Source organism: Amblyomma maculatum, chromosome 6 (assembly GCF_055883805.1).
Source record: "Amblyomma maculatum isolate TAMU_Amacu chromosome 6, ASM5588380v1, whole genome shotgun sequence".
Taxonomy (NCBI): Eukaryota; Metazoa; Arthropoda; class Arachnida; order Ixodida; family Ixodidae; genus Amblyomma; species Amblyomma maculatum.
The window spans coordinates 151,065,217-151,079,342 of NC_139349.1; the positions used below are offsets into that span (position 1 = coordinate 151,065,217).

Sequence of the window (14,126 nt, forward strand, 5' to 3'; positions counted from 1 at the left end):
CGGCGCTTGACTACTGTTCCCAAGGATGCAGGATCGAATTTCGATATCGGCGGCCGCTTTTCGATGGTGCCGAAAAGCAAGGCGTCCGTGTGCTGTGCAATGTCAGTGCACGTTAAAGAACCCCAGGTGGTCGAAATTTCCGGAGTTCTCCACTTTGGCATCTCTCATAGCCTGAGTCGCTTTGGGACGTTACAACCACAAACCAAACCAAACTTCCTCTATGGTGGTTCCCATAGCCTAAGTTGCTTTTGGGCATGAAAGCAAACCAACAGCAATAAGAGATTTCACTGCAAGGGGAGAAGAGGAAAAATAATGTGCCCTCGCTTGTATTTAAGCTTCAAGCATTGAACTTGGTTCCTGATATACGAGATAACGCCTTATGTGTAGCTGAGAGCTCTCAATTGGTGTTTTGAAGAAATCTTTGCCATTTGGCAAGATGCCAGCCTTGACATTATCTTTATGCACTTCAACAATGAGAACAGCACAGTTGTCTATTAAGAAGCAGTCGCCCACTTTCACATGTCGGTCAACTCTTGTACAAGTCTGTGTGCACTCTCTTGCTTCTGACATCCTGCGGCTGAGCTGTGCCAGTGGCTTGTTCGTAGTTCTCAGCTTCTTCTTAACCTTTCCTAAGTAACTTTCGAAAGGAAAAGCACTGAAATCATCCACAGGCCCATGCTGAAGACACTGCTCTGCCAAGTGCACCAAACTGTGTACGTTGTACACCAGCTGCTTCACCCCATATAGTACACCGAACTGCTGAACAAAATACCTCAGCAAGTCCCGGGGAAAGCTGTTCAGAACTACATGGTATTCAGGTGCAGCGAGTATTCGCAAAGCCACATGTAACTGTAGGAAGCGTTCATACTTTTCTTTGGGCAGGAGAGATTTCAGAACAACAGGTCCTAGGTAGAGCAGAAATGTTCTGAATTCAGTCGCTTTCCAACGATCCAACTCCTCTGTTCCTCTGGGTTTTCGCTGGAAGAAACTTGGAAAGGTTTTAGCTGTTTCTCGCAACCTGTTGATGAGTTCACTTTGCTCATCTCTGCTCAGTCGGGCAGCGTGCCCTTGCGAGACCCAATTTCTTTACAGCCGCCGCATTACACCCAGACAGACAAGGTGCATGTATTCCGTAGGCAAGCATGCCACCATATCAACATCCAACTTGGTGAAAGGGGAAACACCAGTGTGGTGCCGCTTCTTGTGCACGAAATGATACATCACTTCGCTGCGGTGCATGAAGGTCAGGAAATGTCAGCCTGCTTTCCACATAGCGACCATTTTGGCAGCATCTTTCACAAGCATGGTAGCCTCCGTGTCCTATAATTGCCTTTACAAAGCTCCTTGCTGGGGCATCGCAGATCACAGCTGTCAGTGTCAGTGGCACTAGTCCCTTTCAGAAGTAAACCGCTGCTTCTCAGACTGTAGACTTCGTCTAGGAATTGAGCGAGAAATTGCTCCAGACAAGGTGGCTTCCCTGCACTACAGTACACACTGATCATAAATGGTGCAGAGTTCTTGAAGTTCGTTATGCGGCAAGCTCTGCAGTTCGCTTGGCCACCCCTTAGTTTGAGATTGTGGTACTACCGCAGGTGTGCTCCAGCTTCAAATCAGATGGCGCCATGAAGTTAGCTGCACAGAAAAGGACTTGTTCCGAAAAACATGCTAGCAACACCATGCTACTGTTATTTACATTTTGAAAGCAGCCACTCATGAACCACGCATGTGGTGAGAATTCACACGGGACCAGGTCAAGTGTAGTACAGTCGAGTCTACTTATAACAGATGCACTTATAATGAACGCTCACTCGTTACGAACCAGGGTACCGTCAAAATATGCATTAGGGCTAGGAAACTGTCTCAGATTCAATAAACAACCGTGACCATAACACTTTGTTACAATAAAAAGAAAGGGGAAGCCTGGTGACCCGCCACACAACTGCAGTTGAAAGTCGCACGCTTGCTGCGAATGCGGAGAACAACGAGCACATCCCAGGTATTGGCTCATCTAGTGTCCACCTACCATAGGACAGGTTACAAGGTCTGTCGGTGCACATGTGTACCCTGGATGGGTAAATATTCTAATGTAAAAGCAAATGAGTGGCAATCACGTAAAAGGACCAGTCAAAAACCACCATCTCCGATTTGAGTTATGAATAATAGTCGAGGTATGCGGTCCTCGCCCACCAAGACTGGCGCGTGTGTCATTGACCGAGTCGAATCTCGAGCTTCTGCACTGCTGCCACGTGGAGGCGGCACACAAGAAAACAGATGTGTAGTATGTCCTGCGCACACATGCACTGTAGTAGCTTGGGCACTGCTATTTTGTGGAGAATCGAAGAGTTGGGGGGCAAACTACGAAATGGCATAAGCGCCTCATTAGCTATCGTTATTCCGCGTTCATCAAGCAGCTGGTCCGCAGACTGTTTCGGGCAGGAGCATATGATCACGCTGCAAAGCTTAGAAGGCAGCTTGATAATGTCCGATTTGAATAAACAGATGTCCAAAAACGACTCTTGGAAAAAAACAAATGCCACTTTTGTAGAAGTTTGCATTCTTTTGGCTGAAATAAGGGGAGTCCACATGAACTTTGGATACAACGAACAACATCCATGCAATTGTTATAAGTGGGCTTGACTGTATAATCACGTAGCCTTTAATGAAAATTTTTCATGAATGCTGCTCCTACCAGAACTTGAGAAAGGGTGAAGGTAGGTCACACATTGTGTGCACCTAAACCCACACATACCAACTGTGTTCACTCAACACTGAGAACACCATTTCTAGGAGCAGTGTAAGTACATGGCCTTAGCATGAGGCCGTAAGTGCTGGTGCTACCAGTGAGGTTACAGGTATACACACCGTTAGCCAGACCTGGGTGCTCAGTGCTGAATGCTTTTGTCTTGTATGGAATGCCACACAAGACACACCTACACGCTGCAGTAGCTATAGTAGTATCAAGACATCCAAAAACGAATTATCATTGAAAGCTAGCCTACTTGGGCTTCGATTGGCATTACTGTAAACATTGCAGTCAATAACTAAGTGATGAAGTGGGCACTTGTGTGACACTGCAGCAAGTGTCGCAAGGATTATATTACCTAATTGCTTTTGAGAACAGCCCACATAGTATCGAAGTGTATGCAACAGATCGAGCATCCAGTGTATGCCATTAAAATTATTGTGGTACACATTACCGGAAAGCTAGCAAGAGTTCATGGTCACCAGTACTCTGCAAGCAAGTCTGTAATAACCTTTCTGTACATTGGATTCAGGTTGGTTGAACAGGCACCAATAAGCAGATTAGGGAAACATTCAGCTTTCCACCAAGCTTCTAGTTTCAAACGCAGTGCTGCCAATCTAAACAATAGATAACAAAGAAGCCAACTGCCAATCTAAACAATAGATAACAAAGAAGCCAACAGACACAAAGGGAAGCATAGGAGAATGGTAAAAAAAATCCCTTATGCTTTCCTTTGTTTCAATGGCTGTTGGCTCCTTTGTTGTCTGTCATAACGAAGCCCCTCCCTACATTACTTTGCAGTTCTGAAACATGTTACAAAATAGTATACATTTCATTGAAGGTTATCACACCCGGAAGAGTTGCTTGTGATTAGCATCTAAAATTTTCATAAAAATCCATTTTCAAAAAAAAAAAAACAACCTGTAACAATTTTTGATGTGAGAGTGCAGTTTAAGGTAGAAACACAAAGAAAACAACAATGCTCTCATCATAACAAATTGCCATATGCAGAACAGCAACAGCAAAGCACTGAAGAAAAAAAAAGATTTTCTGGATTGTTTTAGATGTGCTACAATGACGTATTAACATAGTATTCACAAAATCCCTTTGTCCGTGCTTTGCTCCGTTCTCGTCCTTGCCGCTCTGAGCGCAGTACTCTTTTTTGTACCAAGGTAAGCGGTGAAAATAAATTAAATATATCGACTATAGCATTAATATCAGTACTGCGCGTTCTGCCTTCCGCGAAACTGCCGGCGAAAGTAACTTCCTCTGAGCATGCTGAGCTTTTTTCTCCCAAAGCTGCACTGCGATGCAGCTCCTCGAACTATAACCATAACCAGTAAAGGCAAGCATAACTTAGTTTTGAAAACGAACATCGTATTCTACTGCTACTGCGGCGGAGCGCATTAGCTCGGCCGGAGCTCCTGCGTTTTTTTTTTTCTTGCCTGTTTATATATCTCCAGGCTTGCTTCGTAGTTTAAACGTAACTATTATAGTACCGCTTCACGGGCAGCACTAACAATCGGCGGCTTTTAAGGTCACGTTTTTTTTACTTGCGTACAAAAATACGGCCCATTTGGAATTACGGGGTCATACCACCTCACTTCGATAGTTCACTCCGTTTTCATCAGTAGCGGCCATCACTGCCGGACATGCTTGCGTTACTGTTGGTCTTCCCCAGTGTCATAAATTAGTCCTCGCAAATCTGCCAGGTAGCAACAATCCAATCGGACATGTGTTTTTACGGGTCACAGATAAGTCAAATATACTTAGGCAGAACTACGGGCCAACAAAAGTGATCACCTCACTTGGTAGTTCACTCGATTTTGATCAGCGGCGGTCATCACTGCCGGGCTTACGTGCCTGAGAACCGCTGTGCCCGTTTGTTTGTTTTGCTGTTTTCCTGTCATTTAAATGAGTCTTAGCAAAACCGCCGGACCTGAGCCCTAACACGTTACACAAGTCGTGAAGACCCACAATACGAGAGAGAAATAAGCTTTTACCCACAATTGCAGCGCGGTGCTAGGCCTTGTAGAAGAGTCGTTTTACATTTTTGCGTCTTGCCAGATTGTCATATCGCTCAAATTTACGTAGAAATGCTCTAAAATCATACCAAACATGTTAAAAGCGCAAAATACTCGCGGCGCATCGCGCTCGTAAACACGCATTGGTACACAGGCACGAACATCTGTCGCCAAATTCGGTGAGGGGGAGGGCAGAAGAGTTCAGGATCTCGCCACAGAAGAGGTATTCAGCTGTAATCGAGAATGGCGACAATACCCTAGAAGCAATGAACAATAATTTCAGAGATATCATTACTGATTGCGCTGTAGAAGTTTTGGCTTGTGGAGGCTCAAGTGGCTCAAGCCTATGGCTCAAGCCGTAGGACGTGGTCATAGGTGCTAGAAACCTGCAATTGTCAAACTGTAATGCAAGAAATACGTGACATAATATAAATTATTTACATTATTTAAAAAAATAACTTCTTGTACATAATTGTATTCGCTACAATGCCGATTTGTTATAAGACGCGTGCGTCGTCTGCTGCGCTAGCAGACAGCAGAAGTAAACAGTAACGTGCACTATGCTACAATAAAGGAAATGTTTCTTCTAAATGATAAAACTTCTTGTGTCCCTGACGCTTGGAATACCTCATAGCGATATTCCACTATATGGCTATAGAGAAAAAAAAAGAAAAAGAAAGAACAGACATATGCTTAGCTTGTTTGGAAAATTGCCTGTACTTCGATCGTCTACCGTTGTATTTCAGCCCACTATAATTCTTATAATGTAACCTAGACTTACCAGAACCATGTTTTAAATATTGGTACATAGTTTCCGTTCTATGCTTTTTTTTTGTAGTGAAATGCGGTAAGTGTATGCAACAAGCTTTTGTATGGGACTGCATAAACTCAAATGCATGCTTTTGTACACCTTCAAGCCAACTGAAGATCGTCGGGTCGTCTGCTGGTTTCAGCAGAAACCAGTACAAACCAGTAGCTCCCAGCCAGCACGAAACGAGCAGGAAATTTTCACCTGATGTTCATGGTTAGGATACATGTGACATGAAATACTGGGTGAAAATCTCAAGCAATGTGTTTCCTGTCTCTCTTGCTCGTTTGGCGTTTTCTTCCTTTTTGCTTTTTTTTCATCCCCGTGCTCCTGGTAAAGTGCACTCAGTGCAATATGCAAGTTCTATGCTATGATGCTGGCTGTGATATGTGCATTTCGTTCGCATGACGACAGGCAGAAAGATTGCTTAAATAAGTCCCAGATTGCAAGCACTTGTGACACACGTAACTGCCAACTTGCTGTTGATGAAAGTTCAGGAGTGTGGTGCGGCACAGAACGAGGCGGATGTGAGAGTAGCGACGTCAGTTGTAGAGGGGCACTATAGTTTATGGCTAGCTTAACAGGAGTACTCAGAGAATATCACAATAATTCTCTTGGCTGTAGGGCTTAGACACTGGGCTGCAAAAAGTTTTTTACACTTCTCTATTAATATTTTGTCCTGTTTTCTCCACGCAGCATGTCGAAACCATTCGCATTGGTGAAATTTCCTGATGAAGAAGATAGTTTGGCAGCTGTGCCGGTGGGCTGGCTTGATGGCGACAGCCATTGCTTCTGTCCTATGGCCAGCCCAACGGCAGTAATTCGCCTAGCAAGGAATCAGGCAGACAGAAATGCCAGCGGGCACCAATGGACACGGTGCCCAGTGACAGTGGTTGCCTCTTGCCGTAAGTATAGTCACATTGTAGACTATGTAAAGATGATGATGATCTGGCTAGCAATCGTAAAGAGCTCTTTAAGAAATTCTTTGAGCCTTCAACTCTATGTGACTAAATTACGACTAAGAAGTTGTAATTTAGCAGCCACTTAGCCAGTTATCAAAAAACAAAGAGGAATGAACTATTATCTTTAAGCCGATCGAAGGCGACTTTTGAAACATACTAGTGCCTTATTCTTGAAGTCCTACAGTTTTCAGCGTAACTGCTGGAGTCAACATGCAAAATAATTACAGTTAAGACAGAAAAGTTTAATGCGGTTCAGTTTGTTTTCTTCCAGTTTTAAGTAAGCGTGCTGCAGCAGCTAAGCGTCAGGCACTTTGCTGCTTGGACGGGTGCCTGTGTTACGTGCATGCAGTGAAATGGAGCAGTGCAGAATGTGCTTGTGCAATATAGTATCAGTGCTTGTTAAACTATCCCACTTGATGTAAATTAGTGTTCTTTCACAATGTTGTCCTTCTGTGCAAGCTTGAAGCTGCACTTCTTGCTAACGCCACTCGGTCGGCTCCTGGTGAAGATGGAATCACTTACTCCGCTAACGCAAAAGATAACGCAAAAGAGTACCTTCTCAACCTCTATAACACCGCCTGGGAAGAAGGCTCTCTGCCATCTCCTCCGTAGCCATGTGTTGCATAGTTTTTAAACCCTAGAAATTGACAACACGTTTTAATTGTAAATATAAAAGAATGCCTCTGCCACATGAGTGTTTCAATGGCATTCAAACATGGATGGAGTCTGTTGGCTGAACTGACTGGTGACTGCAGTTACAAGGCAGCTGAACAGGCGTCAATTCGGCAAAGTAGCCTAGAACTTCTTTTACATACAGCAGTATCATGCACTTTCGGATGTGTATGTGTCATGGCCAAGCGTTGAGGAATGATATCAATGAAATTTATAAAGAAGGGCAGGTCGTTCAACCAATTGCATGTTTGTGCTTCTATGGAAGTCTATGATCCTACTTCCAAGTTTCGATGACCGGGGTTGTTGCATATTTAAAAAAATGCGATATGTAATTGTGATCAGGAAGCCCCTTCCATTAAGAGTGACCGCCATAATTAAATGCTCACAAGATGTCATGACAGACAGCAGAGCGTCAGCAATGAGGTAATATGTCAAAGAACAGATTTCTTTTATTTTATACATGACTAGCCATATTAGCAGTGTGCATCTTAGGGGAGTGCTTGACGAACATTGCTACCAAGCAAACAATAAATGTAATATGTGTTTTTGCCGGCATAAAGGCATGATCAGTTTGGCCGGGCAATAGATGTCTTACATATAGCTTATTATGCGGCAATCTGCCGCGTCATACCGGCAGCTACAGCAGCACTATCAGCAGTCTAGTGCTTTCAGACCCGCAATGCCAATGAAGCTGATCAGCAGATGGTTGCTTGATCTGTCATAGGCTGATCGAAAACCACTTCGTTGAGGCAATGGCCTAAGTAGTTGCACTTGTCTGTGCCTTAACCATTTAAGAAAATGAAATAAACAGCACTTCAATGTTCAAACTTTAACGTTTATGAGCAGTGAGCTATGCCAGAAATTTCAGTCAACGTGGCCAGTTCTACAACAGGTAAACCTAGCAAAACATTGAGTTGGCCATGCTAGTTGGCACAGCTATACCAACTAGCTGTATACCAACCTATGGTCATGATACAACAGCGTAAGAAAAGAAAGAGGGATCAGAGAAAGGAAAACACGGGACAAGCGCTGCCTTACAATTAAGGGTTTGCTTTACCAATGATTTGGTATATAAAGAAACACTCAAAGGTGTGAAAGTGTTGATGCAGATAAACCATATAACACAACACTAAAGCCCACTCAGATATGTATGCAACCTCCAAGCATTCTCAAGAAAGGCAATCTCCCTGTCACTTAGAAAACTTTTTTTGCCTACGCAGTTATCTTGGTCCAATATAGAAATCCTCAACCAGTTCCTGTGTTGTCTAATCATCATGGGTGTAGTGCAGGTGTAGTACAAATTTCATTCATTTCATATTAATTCTTTGCAGGCTCTTACAAGAGCGCCGAAAAAAAGATGCGCAAATATGAATTCACATCTGCTGTGGAGACGTCAGCAGTTTCTGGTAATTATAATTCCTGGAGTTATAATTAACAAAAGATTATTTGCATACTGAAGATGATATTACTGTGCAATTCTTTCTTTAGGAAACGAGGGCCATGAAGATTGGCCCGTGGAAGTGGAGCTGCCATCACCTCGTATGTTATGAATTGTCATCGACATTTAATCTATAAGCTTGATTTTAGTTCAGATTGTGAATATATGGCAGTAGGTGCTTGCAAGAGCTGCAAAAAAAAAAAAAACTGTAGCTCATTGCACTCTCAGAGAAATAGAACACATTTACCGTATATTCTCATGTCAGTATACAGATGTCAGTAACCATTTCTTGGTAAACTGCCAGTTGCCCGCAGTTCTAGGGTAATTTTAGTTTACTCAAGAGGTAAAGATGCAGTGTTGAAATTTCTAGTAGACTGCTTGAAATTGGAATAATTAAATTTCTTGAGTTAGGCAAGTATGGCCAGATGTACACGTGTCACATGCTCTTTAAGTATTGAGTGATTTTGGCTCCTTGAATAAGGAAAAAAATAGTAATATCTTGTTAATTTGGCTTTCAAGGGATCAAGAAAAATTTTCGAATTATTGAATGATACTATATACTGCCAAAAACCTCCTGCATCACAGTAGTTTTCTGTGATGAATGCCAGAAATATGGTTGTCTGTACTTGAGAGGTAAAAACTTATTAACATTGCTCATTTTCCATGGCTACATCAAGTACTTTGCTTTGGGCACAATGTCAGGATTGTTGAAGAATTGCTATATGATGCCTGCATAGCCCTTTTCACAGTGCAGTACAGTAGCACTGGCACTGCTGTGTTTCACAAATGGCACTGCTGTGTTTCAAAAATGCTTGCATGGACCATGGCTCTTGATGGCAGCGGCAGAATGTTGTGAATTTAACAAAAGTGAAACAGTGCTGCTGGGATATATTTGACAGACGGGGGACTTTTTATCCTAGTCACTCTTCTGCTATAGTGTGCATGATTGATGCGTGTGCACGGGCGCCACTGTTCCATGCGACTCAAGCTGGGAGGTCTATTTTGGGAATTGCTGTCTTTCTGGGTTGCATAAATTAACACAACTTGGGGTTTGAAATAGGTGCCCTTTACTGTTACCTGGCAAAGAATGGTCAAACAAAAGCACCACCTTACTTTAATCTGGACAGTATGAAGGAGCACTGAACAGGGTAAATGGGGTACACCTCAGTTTGCAGGTCGAGCCAACGTTTCGACAAGTGAATTTGTCTCCGCCTAGACGAAGACAAGTCCACTTATCGAAACGTTGGATCGACCTGCGAACTGAGGCGTACTCCACTTACCCTTGTTCAGTGCTCGTTCATACCGTGTAAACCATCTTCTTCCTCTCGTTCTACCTTTAATCTGGACAGTTTGTTTATTATTTTTTGTGCCTCCTGCATTACCACTAATGATGTTCGTGTTCCAGCACCTCTGAATGAAGGCGCTGAAGTGCCAGCAGTGACGCTTTCTGAAGCTGTCGGCAGTGAAAGTGCAGCCCTGAGCTCCGAGGCTGCCAATGAAAGTGGGACTGTTGAAGGTGAAATTTTCACATTGTTTTCTTTTTTTACTGCAAAATAACCTAGAGCAAAAAACAGGAATGCTAGCCAAACATGGGGACAATGTGAGAGGATGGGACAAATGCTTGTCCTGTCTTACCAATTTTTCCCTGTCTGATTTTCACTCCTATTTCTCTGCTATCAAGTAATGCTCTCAGCTAGAGGTTAGACCTGTTTAGCCTTAAAAAAAAAAAACAGCAAATTTTATTTTCCTCAGTATATCCTATGCTAGTGAACTGAAGTTGGCATTGCCAGAAATATCTAGAGAATAAATATTTAGGAAGGTATTACACGGAGTTCACGATCAGACTGAAATTATGTTCTTTGAAAGTGATAACTCTGAAAATGTTTACTGGTATTCTTCAAAGACAGTCCCTACTGAACCAAAGTAATGCTAAAACATACAACCTAGTATTTCGATTCGCTTTCAGCTTTTGTCATTCATACTGCACTGGCTGCTGTAGTTAGTAACTTTTGTTGTCATCTTTTGGATCCTGGCATTGCTGCTGCCTCTCTCTGCCTACGATCACCAGAAAGCCATCACCATTAATGTACTGCGTGCAGTGGTCCCATGTTCTGTGCTTTTTCTTCTTGCAGAATAATTTATTCACTTCCAGGGGCATACAGGTGCGAATGCAGTGCCTCAGATGGAGTGTAAAATGTGGAACAAAATTAATTTGGACATCATGCAGCCCCTGTGCACTCCCTTATAAGGTACCCAAAACCAACAGGGTGGCACGCTCTCATTTAGGAAAGATCTCAGCAGTCTAACCACCTTCTGCAGCATCCGCTGCCATTCATCTTTTCTTGCATACAGCAAGATTTATGTGTGATAAGCAATAATTACGATCTTTTTTATTTCTCAAACATTCGCCTGTGCCTAGCAAGAAATGTCAGTTGGTCGGCAAAAAACAGCCCGCTTTATAGAGATGGTGCCACATTTTCTGACTTAAAATTCCATTTTTATTTGCATATTTCAACTTAAAGTGGCAATAAGCTGAACAGCATTTACCACAAAATGCTTTCATTTAGTGCACACAAAAATGCTTGCACTATTTATTCTAATACTCTCAGAGCGTCTCACATAGGACTGTATGCCATGTATGACGTCATGTTTATCTTGCTGACAGATGCCAACAATGAGTCACTAGATGATCATGTTTGACATATATGCTGGCACAAGTTTGCTATTTGAAAGAGGCAGTTGTTTCAAGCTGATTTTCCAGCGAGTTCGCTTGTGGATTAATATTTGGGCATCGTTTGAGGCATATGTCTGCTTTATGCCATTGTGATTGAATACTTCATTTAAATGTTGCCAGCATATTCATGGAACAGGAGATATTAAAAGGGAGTCTTCCCAGTTGGCATGCAATATATTTTCCCCCGCCCCCCCCCCCCCCAACCTCCTTCTCAAATCGCTATCATCTGGTGTTGCTTGATCATGAACCCACCCTGGTTTTTTTTGTTGTTTAGTTCCCTTTTGTAAGCACTTGTTTGTATTCTTGCTTTTGGCAACTACCTTTTTATTCAATGCCTACCTCTCACTTATACTGGCAACTATAGGCAAAATCCAGATGGCAAAACTAGAAACAGTAAACTAGTCACAAGACGAGCACTACATTCAATTCTCGTGTCCAACCCAGCTGGACTGTGCATAGAATCACGCAGCAGCTCACACAGGTTATTGGCTGCCCCCTGCTTCTGCATCAGTGCGGCATAGGCATACTTTTGCTCTTTGGCAGTAGAAGCTCGTGGAACCCCTGAGCTCTGCAGAACCCAGTTTGAGAACCCCTGATTAGTGCATAAACAAAAAGAAAGCCTAGGAGTGGTACCTTGCAGCTTGCGCAGTTACTTTGTAAAAGGTATGCAAAACAAGATTACCTGCTTAGAGGTCTGATCAGAACTAAATTTTCTGTTTAGTGATATTGCAGATGACTATAGTGTAGCTCCTAGCCTTTGAAACATGTTACTGTGCATCACCCTTTATGGACTGCATTTTGCATTGGAATGTGATGAATTACTGTGGCAAATTTTTCTTAGCGTTCTTTTTTCAGAATTCTGTGTTGTTCCTTTTTGTCATAAGCAATAGGCAACTGTGTGCAGTGTCTGCAGTTCGATAGTGCAGAGATGTATGAAGAAAGCCTGTATGAAATATTGAACATAATATAGGGGTGCCAGCAGAAACACAAAGATGCGTACACAAGAACGAAGAGGTAGCTACAGCACAAAAACACACATCTGACGCATGCACATCTGCGGTGGTGCTGCAGATGCGCATGTGTCGGATGTGTATTTTTGCGCGGCAATGCTTCTTCAATAAACCACAGTTGATAGTCCAGCATCCGTCTGTAGCTACCTCTTCGTTCTTGTGTACGCACCTTTGTGTTTCCGCTGGCACCCCTGTAATTATGTTCAACATGCACCAACTGGCCCAAGAGCTAATGTTATTGTATCTTATATATTTCCTGTATTTATTTACGTCCACATGGTGGTGGGCTTATCTTGGATTTAATCTTTACTTTGTCCTCTGATGTGGAACTTGACACATGATTCACCTTTTTGTTGCATTTTGTTTATCAGCCAAGGACAACAGTGCAATAGGGATCTTTGCTGCAGCAAGTGTAATGCATTAGCTCCCAAAAGTACTTGTAGTTACACAGAACAGACTGCTACCTCCAGAATTTTTCTAATATAATCTTGCCATGAAAAACACTTTTCAAATGATGCAAAGGTAAATTACAGGCGAAGGCCTGCTCTGCTTTCTGACTTCCTATTAGCATGTGCGTCTCATGAGAGTAGAAGAATACATTAATCCTTTCCGCAATGCAGTAGCAGTGGAAATGCTTCTGAAGTGCCATAACCATTGGCAGAAGCCCAGACTGAGGAGGCATTTCCAGAACAATATCGCAGCTCTTTTGCTATCTGTCACACGTAGAGGAGCTCTGTTTGACCTAAGTGTTCATCAGTGTGATGACATTTATAACTTTTACATTAGGCTGGCAAGGAATAGATGCATGTGTTATGAGTGTCTCTGTGAAAGCTGTAGAAAGTTAAGCATGTTGCTTCTTGCTGTTTACACTCATACTGTTTTATTGGTGCCTAGGGCATAAGTGATGCTATCGGCCTTAGGAAGCTGTACTCTCACTGAATTTATTATTGATTGCTTCAATTACAGCTGCAGTGCTCAGGGTGCTGAGGATTTTGCTTTAGGTCCGACAGCAGCAGCGTGAGCTGATCCAGCGCGTGCAGCGCATTGAAGATAGCCTGCTGCTGCGGTCGGACCGAGAGCCAGTCTACCCACCAGCACCTCCTCCCACCCTTGCTCTGCCCGCCTACACTACAGAGGAGCTGGAGGCAGCCGACGCTGCCTTGCAAGATGATGGTGTGGCAGCTGCACTGGTAATCTAATGCTTTTCAATAATTCTTAACTGAGAAAAATGAGTACCTAGTTAGGGTTTGCAATATAAAGTAATTCAGATGTTTGTGAAAAAGGTGCATGCCATGCTCTGTGGATAACATGCTCATCATATTCATAATTCTTACTGATTTGCTTGAGTATGTTGTCACTTCTGCATGTATTATTAATGTAAATATCTTGTGCATGAAAGCTGCATATACAGATTACTGGGTGTTTCAGTGAACATTTTCAAAAATTCTGAATAAGGGGAGGCTAGAAAAAATAGATTGTAGGAACGCATTTCCTGATGCAACAGGCACAATGTACGGCTAAACTTTAGTAATTACATGGTTAACTAAACTCAGCTATTAAATCTTTTATTTAATTGCGATTTGGTGGTTAGTGACAGTGGGGAGTTCAATTCCATCAATCGTGCCATACTTTTTTTCAATGAACAAGTTTCAAAAGCACTGCAGCATAAGGAAATCACACACTTTTTCACTTGAAAATGGAAATTATTGTAAGAGGCGTGGAAGCTCAGTGAGGA

At 42.7% G+C, this 14,126-nt stretch overlaps 1 pseudogene; it reads right to left on the reverse strand.

Annotated features, from left to right (window-relative positions):
- Positions 1–330: 330 nt before the first annotated feature.
- On the reverse strand, positions 331–1,152 carry LOC146187050 (uncharacterized; annotated as a pseudogene).
- Positions 1,153–14,126: the final 12,974 nt, after the last annotated feature.